This window comes from Vombatus ursinus, unplaced genomic scaffold (genome assembly GCF_900497805.2).
Source record: "Vombatus ursinus unplaced genomic scaffold, bare-nosed wombat genome assembly UNPS02014935.1, whole genome shotgun sequence".
In the NCBI taxonomy this organism is placed as follows: Eukaryota; Metazoa; Chordata; class Mammalia; order Diprotodontia; family Vombatidae; genus Vombatus; species Vombatus ursinus.
This window is the reverse complement of record NW_020954713.1, coordinates 1,037,052-1,054,765: the sequence shown is the minus strand read 5'-3', so window position 1 is coordinate 1,054,765 and position 17,714 is coordinate 1,037,052. Positions and strand designations below refer to the sequence as shown.

Sequence of the window (17,714 nt, the reverse complement as noted above, 5' to 3'; positions counted from 1 at the left end):
TGTGTGTGTGTGTGTGTGTGTGTGTGTGTGTGTGTGTGTGTGTGTGTGTTGTCTCAGTGCCTTGAGCTTCCCCTCCCCAAATCCTCCTCATACTCCAGTGTTCAGCTCAAGCACCACCTTGCTCTGAGGTCCTTCAGCTAGGTCTCCTTATCTTCTCCAGCACACCAAGATCCTGTTTCCTTTAGTTCAGCCTCTAACACCATCCTCCAAAGCTCAAGTCAGGTACCAGGAACTATGGGAAGGCAGAGGTCCCTGGTTATTTGTGCTCTGTCCCTCCTCAAATTATCGTGATTACTTATCTGTCTGTGTGCTGTATATCCCAGTAACTCAATAAGACCAGATGTCTTTTCAATTTTGTCTTTTGGTTTTCTCAGTCCCTAGCATGGTCTCATACATAGCAGGTTGTTGAACCGGACTGAGTGGATGTCTCATATACCATCTCCCCAAGCAGACTGTGAGCTCCCATCTCCCCTACCAGCAGTAGGTGCTTGCTGAGGGATGGGACAAGGAAGGAGAGAGAGGTGGAACCTGATTTTGCAGGAGTAAGAGAGAGAGAGGCCACTGGCAAATCAGGGCCCTCCCGCTGTTATCCCCCAGGGAACTGAGGAAGACCTGGGATTCAGGAGACCATTTCTCTCAGCACCCCCTCACCACCTCCTCCCTCCCACCTCCCTGCCTGGGCCTAGCTTGGGGCTTAGAAACTAGAGTATCTTGATCTCAGCTCAGGAGATTAGACTGGAGCTTGGAAGCAGGCCCGTGGGGCCCACATAAGAGAAAGAGGGAAGGTTGTGGCTGCTTAGCATTTCTGCCTGTCCACACTCTACAGGGGAAGTCCAGGGCCACCCCTTATCTGCTCCCCTCCTCCCCTCCACCTCCGGGTATATCTCAAAATACTTCTGAGCCTTTCTTGTTAGGCACAGCAAAACAACAAAAACAACAGCTCATATTTCTGGTGGTAGGGGAGCTAGGGCAAGGATTATCCCAGTATTATGTATGGGATTTAGAGTCCGAAAGCACTTTAGGGTTCATCTAGTTCAACCCCTCTCCATTTACAAATGGGAGAAATGGAGGCTCAGCCACAACTTCAAATCTAGTGCTCCTTCTCCTAAACCCTGGTTGTCCCAATGTCTCTCTCCATCTTTACAGGTGAAAAAATTAAGGTTCTGAGGAAGGAAATAACTTTATACAGCTAGTGTTTACATAGCACATTAAGGTTTGCAAAGTACTTTACAAATATCTCACTTGATCCTCACAAACACAATCCTGGGAGGTAGGTGCTATTAATATCCCCATTTTACAGTTGAGAAAACTGAGGCAGGCAGCGATTAAATGACTTGCCCAGGGACACACAGATAGGAAGTATCCAAGACCAGACTTGAACTCAAGTCTTCCTGACTCTATACCCAGCACTCTATCCACTCCAACTTCTAGCTGCCTCTAACAGTTAATTGCCTTGAGTTTCCCAAGCACAAAGCTAGCAAATGGTCAGGAAGAAATTAGACTCAAGGCTCCAGATTTCATTTCCAGTCTTCTTTTTTACTACACCATACTGCTTCTCAGAAAAAACTGGAAACCACATTCTTCCCAGTGCCTAATTAGTTTCAACTCAGATTTTGCATCCTCCAACCTCCTACACCTCCTTCAGTTTTCTCCTTGCTAGTATAGAAGGAGAGCCAGATCTGGATTCAGAGGACACAGGTTTAAATCAAGGAGACCAGATTCTGTTCCTTCCTAGTGACATACACTCTCTGGGTCTCAGCTTCCTCCTCTGTAAAACGAGGAGGCTGGACTCAGTGAACCTTAAAACTCTTCCCAGCTTTAAATCCCAAGGCCTGCGACCTATCCCCCTTCTTGGCCAATCTATTGTCCCCTCTCTTCCTCCCACAGTCCTCTCTGATGATCTGTATCAGACTCAGCACCTGTGCCTGGATACAGTACTGGGCTTGGTGTCGGGAAGATGTGGTTTCAGATTCTGCCCAACACATTGTTTCTCACACTCAGGGTGGTGCTCTATCTCCCATCTCTGTGACTGCCATGGTTGTCCCCCATGCCTGGAATGTATACTTTCCTCCATGACTACATCTTAGACTCCCCAGCTTCCTTAAAGTTTGGCTTAAATGTCTCCTTCTACATGGAGCCTTTCTTGATTCTCCCAGTGGGAGGATGTATCTATTTTGTATAAAGCTATACATAAATACATATACAGACAAGTACAAGTGGTGGCCATCTCCAGTCATCCTGATCCATATCTTACCCAGATGGTTCCAGAGGAGAAAGTGAAGCTGGTGACTTTGCACAGCCCTCCCTCACTTAAATCCAATTCACTCTCAAGTCATGGCATCACCTTTTCAATGGTCCTCTTCTAGAACGAAGGACAAACATCTATAAACAACCTATATACATATGTGTATATATATATATATATATGTACACACACACACACATGCACATGTGTATGAATATGTGCAGGCATTGTCTCCAATAGAACATAAGCTCCTGGAGGGCAGGAATTGTTCTGCTTTTGTCTGCATCCCCAAGGACTCCCACAGTGCCTCTTAAATAGGTACTTTATACCCTCCATCACCCACAATTTCTTCACCTATAAAATGGGGAAAAATAACTGCAGCAATCATCTCCCAGGGTAGTTTTAAACATCAAAAGAGATAACGGTGGGGAAAGCAATTTTGCAAACCTTAAAAAAAAAGCCTCAGTTATAATTACTACTATTTATGGCCTCAGTTTGTACTAGGCTGCTCCTTATTGTCAAGTCATTTTTATAAGTGGGCAGGGTGGGGTTAGAGGCACCAGCTCAAGAGGGTAGCATTCACAGGTGGTCTGGGCCCTGTTCTATCTAGTCACCTGACTGGGGCTGGTCTCCTCCCTTCCTTGAGGCTCCAACTTTTCTGCTGCTGCAGTAAGTATGCCTCTAACTAGCCTCAAGGAATCCCAGAATTTTAGAGCTAGAAGGAACCTCAGAGGTCCAATGCTCACTACAGTAAGGGACCATCCAGGATGTGCCAAATTGGGCAAAACCTACCACTGCCTGAACCCATTCACTTACAGACGATCTCATAGTCAGTCGAGTTTCCCTGATATCAAACCTAAATATACCTCTATACACCCAAATATATCACTGTTATTCCCAGTTCTGCCCCCAGGTCCAAATAGAACAAAGTGGATCTGTCTCCTACATGAAAGCATTTTAAATACTTTTGACAGTTAAAATGTCTCTCTTTGAACTTTCTCTTTTCCGGGGTAAATATTCCCAGTCCCTTCAACCCATTAACATGACATGGACTCAAGGCCCTTGACCATCCTGGTTGCCCCCCTCTTAAAGTTAGCTAGACCATAAAGTCCTTCTTAAATTGTGGCCTCCAAAACTAAACACAATGCTCCAGATGAGTTCTGATCTGAGTAGAAGACCAGAATATCCTGATTCTTGGAAGTTATGCCTATCTTAATGAAGTCTGAGACTATATATATAATAGTCAGAGCTAACAGCTAACATTTATATAGTGCTTACTGTGTAAGTGGCAGGCACTGTTCTAAGTGCTTTACAAATATGATCTCATTTGATCCTCACAGCCCTAGGGGAAGGTGCTACTATTATCCCCATTTTACAGTAGAAGAAACTGAAGCAGGCAGAGATTAAATAACTTGACCAGAATTATACTGCTAGTAATTGTCTGGGGCCAGATTTGAACTCAGGTCTTCCTGAGTCCAAGACCAATGCTCTACTTATCACATCACATGGTTCCCTCATATTGAGCTTGTGGTTCACTAAGACTCCCAGATATTTCCTATGAAACCAGCCATGCCTCCCTCATCTTGTACTTGTGAAATTCCTTTTCTGATATCATGAGTAAGATTTTGCAATTATCCATCTTGAATGTCATTTTATTAATTAAATAGAGCTCAATAATCTCACTTCTCATGATCTTTATGAATCCTAAAGCTGCCATCCAGCGTATTAGCTATCCTCCCTGGTTTTGTGCCATTTGAAGATTTGATAAACATGCTATCTTTCCTTTTATGCAAGGTATTAATAAAAATAGTAAACAGGACAGATCTTTGATGCAGGAGTAGTCCTGGTATAGATCCTTCTCCATTCTTACACCCCCTCCCCACCATGCTAGGTCATATCTGACAATTAGTCTGTAACTTATAATCTTAGAGAGTTGTCTGGCCACCTAGAGGTTAAGTGATTTAGGATGATAGGATTACTAATTTAAAGCTAGAAGGAACTTTGAGGCCATTAAGTCTAATTCCATCATCTTCCTGATGAGGGCACTCTGAGAGAGAGGGAAAGTGACTTGTCCAGGGTGACACAGTGAGTATATGTCAGAAGTGGGATTTGAAGGCAGGTCTTCCTGGCTTTAAGTGGATAAATCACTTTATCTCAAGCATGACTTGTTCTTGATAAAGATGTGCCAGCCCTTTGTAATCACAGCTTCTTTTCTTAGATGCTTACTAATCAGCTCTTTAATGATCCATTCTAGAATTTTCCCAGGAATGGAAGTCCAGCTCAGTGACATATAATTTGCAGACTCTCTTCTTTTTTTTTTTTTTTTTAAATTGGGTCATTTGCCTTTTTCCAGTCTGGTGGGTGGCACTGCTCTCATTCTCCTCTTTTAAATACCAGTTGGCTATGGTTTGGCGACCACACCTTCTAGTTCTTTAAGTGCCCCAAGAACCCAGAAGTTTCTTGCTTTTATCCTCTATCTCTTCCCAGGAAAAGTGATTTATTTTTCACCCCATCCTCCCTGGGGAAGCCATGAGGAATCTGAGAACTGACCCAGCATAACTCCTATCAGTGGTCCCTGGGGGCCTTCCTTGGCTCAAGGGGCAAGAGAGGAGACATCAGGAGGGGCAGGCCACCTCCCCCTGGACATGAACTATGGGGAATTGTTTCTTTCCCCAAGAGGCGAAGCTGTATAGTGCAAAAAGTCCTGGGTTCCAGTTCTGACTCTGGGTCTGCTAAACTGGATGACTATTCTTACGTCCCTTCTTTGGGTCCTAGTTCCCTTGATCTGTAAGCTGGATATAATCACACTATCGCTCCCTACCTCACAGGATTGTTTTTTGAAATGTAAAAAGCAAATAGAAATGGCAGTCATCATTATTACTCCCCACCTGTTTTACCCAGTCTTCATTCATTCAACATTAATTACTCAATTATTGATTAAGTGCCAGGTAGGAATATGAAGCTAATTAAAAAAACCCAATCTCTGCCTTCAAGGAGCTTATATTCCATGGCGGAGAGGGGAGAATGACATATACCCAGGGGGATGAGTCATACGTAGATGAATAGAATTCAAAGAATTCAGAAAGGAGAGGATGTTGATGGAATTTGGAATAGAACTGAAGTCATCTGACATTAGACAATAGTCTAGAAAGAATATGATAGCCACCAGCAAGGAATGTTTGAAAGGCTGTCATATGGAATTTGGATCAGCCTTGTTCTGTTTGGCCCCAGCTAAACATTCGAGCTGTCCAAAAGTGAAATGGGTAGACTTGGGAGGGAGTAGCTCACAGCAAACCCCCCCCCCCCAATAATAATAATGTATAATAACAATAACAATAATGATAATATATAATAATAAAAGGTCACATTTATATAACACTTTAAGGTCTGCAAAGCACTTTACCTGTTACTTCAAATAATCCTCACAACAGCCCTGTGAGATATAGGTTCCTATGATTATCCCCTTTTCACAGAGGGTGAAACTGAGGCCTGACAGGTTAAATGACTTGCTCAGGGTCACACAGATAGCACATGCCTGAGGCACTCAGAACTTCCTGAATTCAAGCTCAGTCCTCTAGCTGGCTACCCAGATGCCTCAATGCTCTGCAAGATGATTTGTAGTTTGTAGAGGTAATTCCTATTTGGGTACCCATCTACCTAGATGGTACCTGAGACTCCTTTCTAACTTCAGAGATTCTGTAATTCTGCAATGGCTCTGAATTTGCAGTCCAAAACACCTCATAGTCCAATCCTGGCTAAGCCGCTCTGTGGGGCTTAGTAAGAATAGTGAAATCAGAGGGCTGGTCTCCAATATCCTTCCAGCAATAATCTAAGGTAAGAAAATAACCTGAAGAGGTAGCCCAGGAGCAATAAAATCATTCAGAAGTTAAATTAGGGTGAAGAGGCTTTCAAATTCACCGTAGCAGAATAGAAACTCCCAGGGGACAGGGACAGCATAGTTTCAGTTTGGTTTTTGTCTCACAACAAAGCCCTTCCAAGTGTGGTAAACTGATGTCCACAGACTTAATCACTAATCTCCACTGGTTCGGGCTGTATTTGGAGAAAAGGATTGAAGCCGACAGTTTCCAGGTCACTCTCCTAGCCAGTTTTTCTGATTCCTACCACCAAACATGTGGGGTTTTTCTTCTCTGTCAGCAACTTCTTCCGATAATGGTAAACTAGGACTTCAGCGATGGGTGAATTTCACCCCCGAAAACAAAACTGGATGGATTATGGGCCTAGTTAGAAAAAGAATTCCAGAAAGCTCCAACAGGGAACACCTGAGCTATTCTTGAAGGGTCGGACCGTCTTTGTTTTTTTTTGCATCTTGGTGGACCATAGGCTCTCAGACCCTTTTTGCAGGACATCTATTCTTGCAATTTGAAGGGGATACTATTTTTAACTCTTTTCTAAGTGATAGCTCTTCTTAATTGCGCCTTTGACCAATCTTTGTTGTATATCTATCTCTAGGTTTGCCAGCCTTCGATAGTCATTAGACTCCACAACATTCTCAGAGATACTGTTTGGAATCTTGTGACTTCAGTGCAGTGGGAAAAATACTGACTTTACAGTCAGAGGGCCTGGGTTCAAATCCTGATTCTACAGTTGTACTGCCTGTGTAACTTTGGGCAGGTTGATTGACCTCTCTGGGCCTCAGTTTGCTCACATTAAAATGAAGATGACACCTAAAGCTCCTATGATTCTACAAAGGAAGAACATGATGGGAATGAAGAAGAGATGGGGACAAAGTATTTCAGGAAAGTTTGGGGAAGGAGGGTCCTATTCAAGGTCAAGGAAGAAGGGTAGGTATTCAAGATGAGAGACTCCTGCAGTTATATATGGTTTCATCTTTGAAGTTAGGTATGGCAGTGGACAACTCATTGCAACTATAGGAGATCTGTGTTCAAATTTTGGCTCTGACGTTCACTTAATAGTTGTATGACCCAGGAAAAATCACTTTCTGAGCCTTGGTAACATTATCTATAAAATGGGAGTACTTGCATGATCTACCTCTTAGGGTTGTTGAGAGGAAAGTGCTTTGTAATCCTTAGAGAAATCACTCTGGTTATAATTATCATGTGAATGAATGGGAGGACCCAGGGAAATCCTGCCCTGAGTCACTGGGGATAGAGAGGTTGAGGTGGGAGGAGGGATTCTGGATGGACGCGAAAGCATCAACTAACTGGACTCTCTTCCATGGGCCTGAGTGAGATGTAAGATGAGTCACAGGCCAGGGCTGCCTTAAATTTCTCCTGCCAGGGACTGAAGCCTAGGCTTGGTGCAGGGAGAGCTCAGAGTAAACAGGGCTTTAGCAACGCCAAGTACAGGGCCCCCCTTTAATGCTCACAGAGGGTACAGTGGACTGGCCCAGCTTGGTCCTTTCCCAGGCTTCCTCAACCTCCTCACCCCCAAGGCAGCAGCAGCTCAGACTTGCCTGGCATATGCTGGCATCAATGTGCCCAATTTCCCCTCCAAATGAACACTCCTGCCTCAGAGCCCAACCTAGGTGGGGAGCTGAGTCCCATGTCCCTCCCTTATTCCTTCCACAAGTGGGAAATTCTCCAGGAATTTTGCCAGATTCAGGTTAGGTTTGTGAACTGGGAACAAACCTAGGCCAGTTAGTGTTCCTAGGAGCATGTGTGCTTGAGAAGCACAGAGTGGTCGGTGACATGACATAGGGAGGGTGTGTGTGTGTGTGTGTGTGTGTGTAATCTGAGGGTGCTCTATGGGATACCTGACATGCATGCACAAGGGTGAGAAAGTGTACGTACATTTTACACGGGGGTAAATATGATATGGGCGCTGTGACAGAAGAGTGGGTGTATGAGGCACAGACGAGGAGTTACATGATGGGAATGAGGGTCATCTGGGAGCCACAAGAATATAACAGCGAAAAGGGGTTGTGTGTGTGTTTGCCACTGTGAGGAGAGGCCTTTAAGGGCCCTGGAAATCCCCTGTGGCTAGGGGCATGGGCAGCATAGGCACTAGGCGCTGGGGCTGGAGAGGGAAAGGGCCGACTGTGTGGCTGTGAGTCGCAGCAGCCCCTCAAAGATCGGGGTTGGTTATCCCGGCGGGCAGAGGTTATAGGGACTGGAGATACCGTGCTTACCTGCAGCTGCGGCACAGACAGACAAAACAGCTGTTAGGACAGACGCTCCCCGCGGGCAGCCGTACTTAGGTGGTGGAGGTTTCCGAGTCGCTGCCGCCGAGGCAGACGTGGCTGCCCTGGATGCTCCCTAGCCGAGGCAGCAACGGGACGGGTCATCGGACACGCGCCTCCCCTCCCCTCTCCTCCCACCCCCGGCAGCCAGGACTCAGTTCCGAGAGCGAGAAGGAGGGGCTAGGGCGGGACCTGGGCTGGGGAGGTGGAGGGGGAGCTTGGAGGAAAGGGCGGGGGGCGAAAAGCGGTGTTACTGGAAGGCAGGGGGAAGGGCTGGAAAATCCGCAATGGTCTGGGGGCTCAGAGCAACCGAGTCTTGGACCCAGGGGGCGATGAGGGGGACCCAGAGGGGATTCTGGAGGGAGCAGGGCCCTGGATGACAGAGGAGGAGGCTCAGAGGAGTTGGCGGGGGGCAGTCTGGGAAGGCGGGGGCGCAGGGAGAGGGCGGGGGTGCCGGGATTAGGTAGGATGCTAGGGAGCGGGCTGGGGGCGGAGGGTCTGGAGGTGCCGATGGGGGGGGTAAGGAAGAACCTAGATGAGGTTCAGGGTGTGATGGAGCCTGGAATAGGGGGGAGCTGAGGGCTATAGGGGATAGCCCCTCGCAGAGCCCTGGCGGGGCTCGGGCGGTGGCTGGGAGCGGAGGGGGTGGGGCACGCGAAGCTGAGGCAGCCTGAGCAGGTGCTGGAGGAGGAAAGGGGCGGGGAGGGGGGAATGGGGAGGAGGAGCCTGCCCGGGTCCTTAGGAGGTGGCGCGCTCGAGCCTCCTGGAGCTCGGGGCTGGAGCTTCGCCGCCGACTAACCTCGGCCCCGCCCCGTCTCGCCCAGCCCCTCCCCGTCCGGCCCGGCCTCGGGGCCCCCTCCACTCACATCGCTGGGCGGGACGCTGGCGGAGAGCCCTGCCCCGAGGCCCCCCCATTCCTTGCCCGCCTTCTCTGGCTTCCAGGGTACCTCCTGCAGCTTCCGGGAGCCTGGACCCTGCTTCACCCCTCCTCCACCAACCTGGCCTCCCCGAAGCCACTACCCTCCACATAAGATCCCTTCTCCTCCATCCCTGTACACAGGAAAAGAAACATGGGGGCATACTGCCAACCTCCCCTGGACTTGTCTCTTTTTAGAGACCAGAGACACCGGTGGGCCCCAGGCTCCTGAGCTCCGGTCCACAGACAAAGCGCTATATGCTACATCGCCCTCCCACCTGTGCAAGGCCTTTCCAGACACAGGCTCGCGGCCCCTCACAATCTTCCCCGCTACAGTTAGATGCATACACGCGCACACCCTCATATTGACAATCTGTTTGGCCGAGGCCCGATCTCTCCTATCTTTTCCTTTCTTATCGTTCTTTGAACTTTGGAGTGAGCATCTGGAGCCAGCAAACCGTTGTCTGCCTCCGTTGTTTACAAACCAGACATGCAGACACAGAAACGCTGTCTTCTCTGAGTGTAAGTCCCTCTCCCCACCCCCACCCCATCTCCATTTCCGGCAGGGGCATGATTCTGAAATTTGGCTTCTGCCGGCCCCAACCTCGGGTCTCTGTCACTAACACAGTGCACACGGTAACAGGTGTAGAATAAATGTTTTGTTAAATTAAATTGAAAAGAGCCGGCCCGTTGCCTAGGTGGGCCGCCTCTGTTGAGCCCTGCTGTGTGCTAGGCTTCCAGACAGGGAGGGAGACAGAAGGACCAAAGGAGACCTGTCCCTGACTTGTAGGCCCTCATTGAAAAAAAAAATGAGAGCCCACAGGTGGAGATAAAAGAATCATTAAAAGATAATTTTCTCGGTACTGTGAGAGGTTGGACTCAGATGTCTTCCAGTTATGCCACCTGACTTTCAATGAATCTGAGTTGGGCAGGGTGCAGAGATGTGCTCACAGACTATAAAGATTGCAGAGAAGGGAGGAGTGCCCAACGCCTGGGGTTCCCAGGAAGGGACCAGATTTAGGTAAATTGTAAACTGAGAGGTGGGGCCTGGAGGGAACATGGCCCTGGCAGGAATGCACGTGGCCTGCACACCTCCAGGGCAGGGTCGAGGTCTGTTCTGGGAGCTGGGAGAGAACAGATTACATAGATAATGGGGTCAGACAGGAAAATCTCTAGAGGTTTCCGTCTCCTGGCTGAGTGAGGAATTTGGGTCTTTTTGCCATGGGGTCATGGAGAGGAGGGTGGGTGACCACTACACAATCAATAGTGAAAAGAGCATCTGAATTAAAATAAGATCTGGGTTTGAGTTTCAGCTCTTACTTATTGGGTTCCCATTCATCTCCGGGCTTCGGTGGAGGTGACAACACGGTTAGTCAGAAGAATTTAAGTCCTCCTGCCATTTACTAGCTTTGACCTTGGTCAAGTCACCTTCCTTCTCCCATCCTTAGTTTTTCCCTTCAATCAATTCAATCTTTCTCAAAGGGTTGAACGAGTTGATGCCTAAAGTCCCTTCCAGCTCTAAATCCTAATAATCCTTAGAGTTAGTGGGTAGAAGGATAGTGGAGGAAGGTCAGTGTTTTTATGGGGGACATGAATCTCAACCTCTTTTTGTTCTCAGGCTCCCCTCTTTTTCTTCTCTCCCATCTTACCATAGCCAGGAAGTTTCTATGTGTTGTTAGGGCATAGGTAAGTGTCTGGCACTTGAGACTGTCCTCTCTATGTATGAAGACCAGAGGCTGGAGATCAGAGAGAGGAGGTGACTGTTTTGATCAGTCAGTCGCTGTTGTCCCCAGAGACCAGAGAGGGCACTGCCACTGGCTTAATTATCTGTTCCTGACCTTATGATTGTTTATTTAACTCAGTCAGTCAGAAACAGTAGCAGTAGAAGAGAAAACGAGCCCTAAACCAGGAGGCAGGAGGTTCTAATTTGGCTCGGTCACTGAGGCTGTGTGGTCTGGGGGAAAGATACTTCCTCTCCGACTTAAAATTTCTGCCTCAAGACTGGCAGGACAGAAGGATGATAAAGATTGAAATGGTATTTGTAGAGCTTGGAATGTCGGAGCTGAGAGGGTCCTTAGAACCCAGAATGTCAGCGCTGTGAGTGATGGGGTTGGGATCTGGGCCCCAGAAAGGAAAAACCCTGGACTTTCCCACATGGCCAAATCTCTGGCGTTCTCCTGAGGCTATAATCCCATCAATTGGCCTTTCATTGTGGCTGCACCCAATCTCCCCTTCATAGTTTTACCTCCCTATGGCCCCTGGTCATTTCTCACCCTTAATCCTAACAGTAAAATCTATTTGGGAGCCTCAGTTCCCTCATCTGTAAATTGAGAATGTAGGACTAGAGGGTCTCTAAGGTACTTTCCAAGTTGAAATTTATGAAACTGTTGTCTCTAAAGTTCTTCTCAGCTCTGACATTCTATGTTCTATGGCTAATGCAGAAATGTTTTGTATTTCATCATATGTTTAATGGATATTGTATTTCCAGCCTTCTTTTGACTCCAGAGCTAGTGTACCCTTTCTACCTCCACCACATTGTTTTTCTTTTCTTTTTTTTTTTTTGCGAGGCAATTGAGGTTAAGTGACTTGCCCAGGGTCACACAGCTAGTAAGTGTCAAGTGTCTGGTCTGAGATCAGATTTGAACTCAGGTCCTTTTGACTCCAGTGCCGGTGCTATATGCACTGCCTCACCTAGACAATTCATTTGAACTCAATTCAAGAACTGAATCCAGCAGATCATCTGGTCCAAACATCTTATTGAACAGTGGAGGAAACTGAGGTTCAGGAAGGAGAGGTGGATTTGCAGTTCCATGGTAGAGCTGCCCCCAACACTTTGTACCTTTTAATGTATCTATTTCTGGACATATGCCACTTCTAGTTCCCCTAGAATATAAGATCCCTGAGGGCAGTTGTTTATTGTTTCATTGTGTCCAACTGTGTGTGTGTGTGTGTGTGTGTGTGTGTGTCAATCGGGGTTCAGTGACTTGCCCAGAGTTACACAGCTAGTAAGTGTCAAATGTCTGAGGGCTGATTTGAACTCAGGTCCTCCTGACTCCAGAGCCGGAGTCCACTGCCTCACCTAGCTGCCCTGTATCCAACTCCTTATGACCTTGTGGACCATACTGTCCATGGGGTTTTCTTGGCAAAGATACTGGAGTGATTTGCCATCTCCTTCTTCAAAGGATTAAGGCAAACAGAGGTTCAGTGACTTGTCCAGCATCACACAGCTACTAAGTGTCTGAGACAAGATTTGAACCGAGGTCTCCCTAAGCCATTTCTATCCTTGTATCTCCAATGCCTTGCACATTTTTCAGGGTTGCCATTCCCACCTTTGGTATCCACCTTCACTTAACTCTGACCTCTGGCTCCAAGAAGATATAGCATGCACAGCGGCCACACCTTGGCAAAACCTTCTTGGCAGAAGGGCCAAAACAGGTTGAGGGTAACTGACATACCTCAAACCTGTCAGCGAGGGGAACGTCTGCCCCAAGCACGTGAAGATGTCCTCTGGTGGAGTGAGCAGATGAGAACAATGTGTTCTAATGGCCATGAAGCTGAAGCAGGCATTGTGGAGTTTGGTCAGACACTGAAGATTCCAAAGGCATCTGCTACATCCTGGGCCATCACCAGTTGTCTTGACTTTTGTCCTACCGCTGGACTTTGAGGATTGGAAGAAAGAGTGAGGCTACTCTGCCTCAATTAGATCCAGTTCATGTCAAGTCAAGACACCCTGTGATATCACTCCCTGGTCCTCTTCAGAAAAGAAGGACAAACAAGCTTTGCACATAGTAAGGACTTAATAAAACGTTTGTGAAATTGACTCACTCCTTTACCCCATCCCTCTCTGTACTTTGTATTATAGTTACCTATGTGATCTTTGTAATCCCCTAGTAGAGTATAAGCCCCTTAAGGCATCGAAGGGATGCATTGGATGGACAGCTTGACCTGGAGTCAGGAAGACATGAGTTCAAATGTAGCCTCAGATACTTAGTAACTGGGTGACCCTGGGCAAGTCATTTAATTTCTCTGAGCCTCAGTTTCCTTATCTGTAAAATAAGATTAATAGTAGCACCTACCTCCCAGGGTCAAAGGAGATAATATATGTAAAGCGTTTTGCAAACCTTAAAAGGCTATATAAATACCAGCTGTTATTATTAAGGGTAAGTACTGTATCCATTTCCATTCCTGTACATTCCTAGGGCAGCTAGGTGGCATAATGGATAGAGTGCTGGGCCTAGAGTCAGGAAGACTCATCTTCCTGATTTCAAATCTGGCCTCAGACACTTTCTAGTTGTTTAGCCCTAGGCAAGTCACTTTAACCCTGCTTGCCTCAGTTTCCTCATCTGTAAAGTGAGCTGGAAAAGCAAATGGCAAACCGCTCCAGTGTGTCGAGAAAACCCCAAATGGGTTCATGAAGAGTTGGACACGACTGAACAACATTCCTTGCACACCATAGGTGCCTAATAAGATTTTTTCCAAATTGTGCTTCTGGCCCCTAAAGAATAAATCTGGTATTTTCTTCAGGTAGTCATATCCTCTGTTTCTCAGCTTGTCTATATCCTCTTATCTTCCTCTCCCCTACCCCCCATTTCTTGAGTTTGACACTTTTGGGAGGGCTTTCTTGGAGGGTTGTGCCCATTAAGGGGGCTGCATCCCATTAAGAATAGAACTTAGGTAAAGCAAAGCTTTAAAGAAGGTCAGGAAACAAAGCTGATTGTTTTTGACCTGTCTATTCTGATCCTTCCCTCTCCAGGCCCTTTCCTGGGGCAGCTAGCTAAGTATGCAAAATTCCTGGAGCAACCAGTTCCAGGTTTTACAGAGCAGCCCTTTGGAAATGGGATCCTTCCTTCTGTCTGGCATCCATTCTCTTCCTTCTTCCCTCCTCTCTCTCTCTTTCACTCCCTCCCTCCTTCCTTCCCATCTCCTTTAGGAAGCCTTCCAAAGGCAAAGCTGACTTTCCCAGCACTCTGCCCTCAGAACCCACCATCCCCCATTTAGTAGGCTCTGGCACTTTCTTGCTGGGGGTAAGGATGGGGTGGAACCTAGTTGTAAAATGCAGACAAAAATTCTGGCTCAATACCCCCTCACAGGATTGACTCCAGGAAAGTGCCTCTGAACAAAGTACTTAATAAATATTTGTGTAATTTAATTGAATTATTGTTCTTTGATCTTTTCAATAGTTTGAGACTCTGGGTAGGGCTTGCTATTCTCATTTTCCAGTTGGAGAGACTGATGCCCACAAAGGGAGAATGACTTGTTCAAGGTCACATGATCAGTTGGCACTGTGGCTTGTACAAGGTAACCTTCTACAAATATTTGTTGAATTGTGGAATTGAACTAGTGGGGGAGGGGAGAGGAGGCCTGAGAAACTGACTTTGAGTACAGGATGGACTCTGAGGGTTTTGAGGCTGTTGAAAATGACTGTAGTGTCTCAGAGGTTCCTGGTCCCAGATCCGAGTCAGCTCTCCCAGCCTTAAGCTGGGAGAGAGCCTTCTGGTGCTGGTGAAGAAGCCCAGGGGTTGCTCATGTGCACAAAGGGATCTTTGTTGTTGTTCAGTTGTGTCTGACTCTTCTTGACCTCATCTGGGGTTTTCTTGCCAAAGATACTAGAATGGTTTGCCATTTCCTTCTCCAGCTCATTTGACAGATGAGGAAACTGAGGCACACAGGGTTAAATGACTTGCCCAGGGTCACACAGCTAGTGTCTGAGGTCAGATTTGAACTCAGGAAGACTCATCTTCCTGACTCTAGGCCTGGCATTCTTCCTGCCCTAAGGGGAGCTTAGTGAGAGACAAAAAGAGAAAGACTGGAAGACAGCTGACCTGGTCTCTAACCCCAGATTTCCTACTAACTCTTTGAGCCTCAACTTCACCAACTATAAAATAAAGGAATTAGCTTTCCAACATCCCTTTGTAGACCTGATGTGCTATGATTCTAAGTAGTAGGGAGTAGCTCCATAGGGTACACCTAATTCTTTTAAACCAACCACGAAACATTTACCACATGGCATCATCTGCTTTTGTTCAGTATGTACTTAGTTTATGCTTTGGATTAATTGAGTGATTCAATACATGGGTCTAGGAATTGTTTATCCCGGTACACTTTTGACTGATCTATTGATGAACTCAAACAAAGAAGTATTCTTACTTAATAAAATTATCAGGGCTAGAACATCCTATTTGTTACATTAATTAAGGTTGAATGGTGTAGAACACCCCTTTTACACTTGCTTATGAATCTTTTGTGCCTTCGTATTTCTTTTGTGGCGGAGTAAGTAAATAGCTGTCCTATACTTGACTACTCCTTGGTAGATTGAAAAACTTTTCTAGAATGGATCCTGTTTTATGAAAAAAGTCTTGATTAATATATTTTGTTCTTGTATCACTTAGATTTATGTTTTTATTCTTTCCTGACCCCTCTTCTAGAGCCATAATAAGTTTTAAAAAGAAAAAGAGGAAGAAGAGAAAATGATTTAGCAAAACCAATCAACACTTTGGAAAAAAACAAACTGACATATGTAGTTTTCTACATCTGTGGATCCAAGTTCTACAAAGCAGCTGAGTGAAAAGAAAAGATGGCTCAGCATAGTAGTGTCTTGGGATTCACCTATGATGAAAGCATTTGACTTAGACAAAGACCCAGCAAAGGAGACTGAGGAGGATCAGGCAGACAGCTCGGAGTAGCCCCAGGGCAGGTCACAAAAACCTAGAGAAGGGAGTATCTAGAAGGAGAAAGTGATTGAGTAGTGTCGAATGCAGCAGAGAGTAAGAGGTAATTGGTAACTTCACAAATGGCAGTTTCAGTTGAATGATGTGTCAGAATCCTTTTGGGGAGACCCCGGACAGGAGTCATATCTCAGCTTTCTGCCCCCCTCCCCATATTTTTGTGTGTGTGGAAGAAGGCTTGATCCCCTGTCATAGGGATCAGGCTTCCTCAAGATTGACTAGGCTTTGCTTGAGATCAAAGCCATGCCCTCTTTGGACCAGCATTCTCCTCCTACTCTCAATGTCTCTTAACCCAAGGGTGATTATAAAATAAAGATGATGGTAATGGAGCTATTCATGCTCCCTCTTTCACCTCTAATAACACTTTCAATTCCATCCCCACATTTGATTCTCTCAACAAACCTCTGAGACAAGGGCAGGAATTATAATCCCCCATTTTACGGATGAGAGAACAGGTTCAGAAAGTTAAAGTGATTTCCTGAGGTTAGTTTTTGAGTGGCAATGCCAGTGAAAGAATCTAGGTAACCGGACTCCCAGGTCAGGGTCCTTTTCTTCTTGGTTTGTGATTTGGGATCCAGACCCAGCACAGTGACAGCAGGTCAGGGCACCTTTGTTTTCACCTCAGAAATGGGCTGGCTCTCTCTCCCTCTCTCTCTCTCTCTCTCTCTCGCTCTCTCTCTCTCTCTCTCTCAGTTTGCGATTTGGGAATCATAAAAATGGTAAACCTGTCCCATTACCGAGAGGCTTCCCCTTCCTGGGGAGGCAAAATGGCAGAGGTTCTGATTTATAGAAGATGTCCTGGATGGATCCAAAATTGTTATTGACTGAGGTCAACATCTTCAAGTGAATCAAGGGTTTCTGAGAAAAGACTGGGGTGTATTTCTCTGTGGCAACTCTTCTACTTAAAGTGGGGACTCCACCCCTAAACCAGGAAGTTTGGGATACTTCTAGAAAGAGGAAGTATGATACTATGAAAAGTGCTTTGGACTAAGGGCCAGAAGCTTTGGGTTCTAGTCATTGTCCTACCTCTGACTCAGAGCTAGAATTAGCATAGAAGGTGGGGTGCTATACCGGTACCACAATAACATGGTAGGGATATCATTTCAGGCCCCTAACAGAGCCCCTGCTCTGACAGTTCCCAATCTAGCCTCATGCCCAATTTTGCCACCTTCTAGGGTTCTTTGCATTTGCCCTTTCTGGGGCTTCTTTCTGAAGTTGTAGCTGTCCTTTGCACCCACTTCCATAGGAGACCATTTCAAAGCGGGGAAGGAGCTTTCTCTTCTGGAGTCAGGGGTGTGCTGGTAAATGTTTAACAGTTGTCTCTTTGACAGTTTGAAGTTTAATATGCGTCATGAACATTCTCTCCAACACACCATCACTAGACAATCACGAAACAATAAATCAAACCCTGATTTGGAGTTTGACAACTTCTGAAGTGTGAATGCTCACACTGAAAATTTAACAATAGATTCTCCCAAGCTCGTTGAGACTGTCTTCAGAACCCTCCCATGCGTCACTGGAACTCAGTAGTACAGTCTGGCTTGGGGATTCCCCTTGTAGGGTATCACCCCAAGGTGGGGAAGAGTATCATTGAGAATGGCACTAGGTTGCTACCTTTTCCTCCATAGTTAACTCTTTTTTCCCCATGTTATTTTATTTTTAATTTAT

The 17,714-nt window shown here is 46.3% G+C and overlaps 1 protein-coding gene across 1 annotated transcript in view; it reads right to left on the bottom strand.

Annotated features, from left to right (window-relative positions):
- The window catches only part of LOC114029638 (ceramide synthase 4-like), a 48,926-nt gene extending 39,879 nt beyond the window's left edge, over positions 1-9,047 (bottom strand). Inside the window, exon 1 of the mRNA XM_027844191.1 lies at positions 8,355-9,047. The gene's annotated coding sequence lies outside the window, so the exon portion shown is untranslated. The remainder of the gene's footprint in view (positions 1-8,354) is intronic.
- Positions 9,048-17,714: the final 8,667 nt, after the last annotated feature.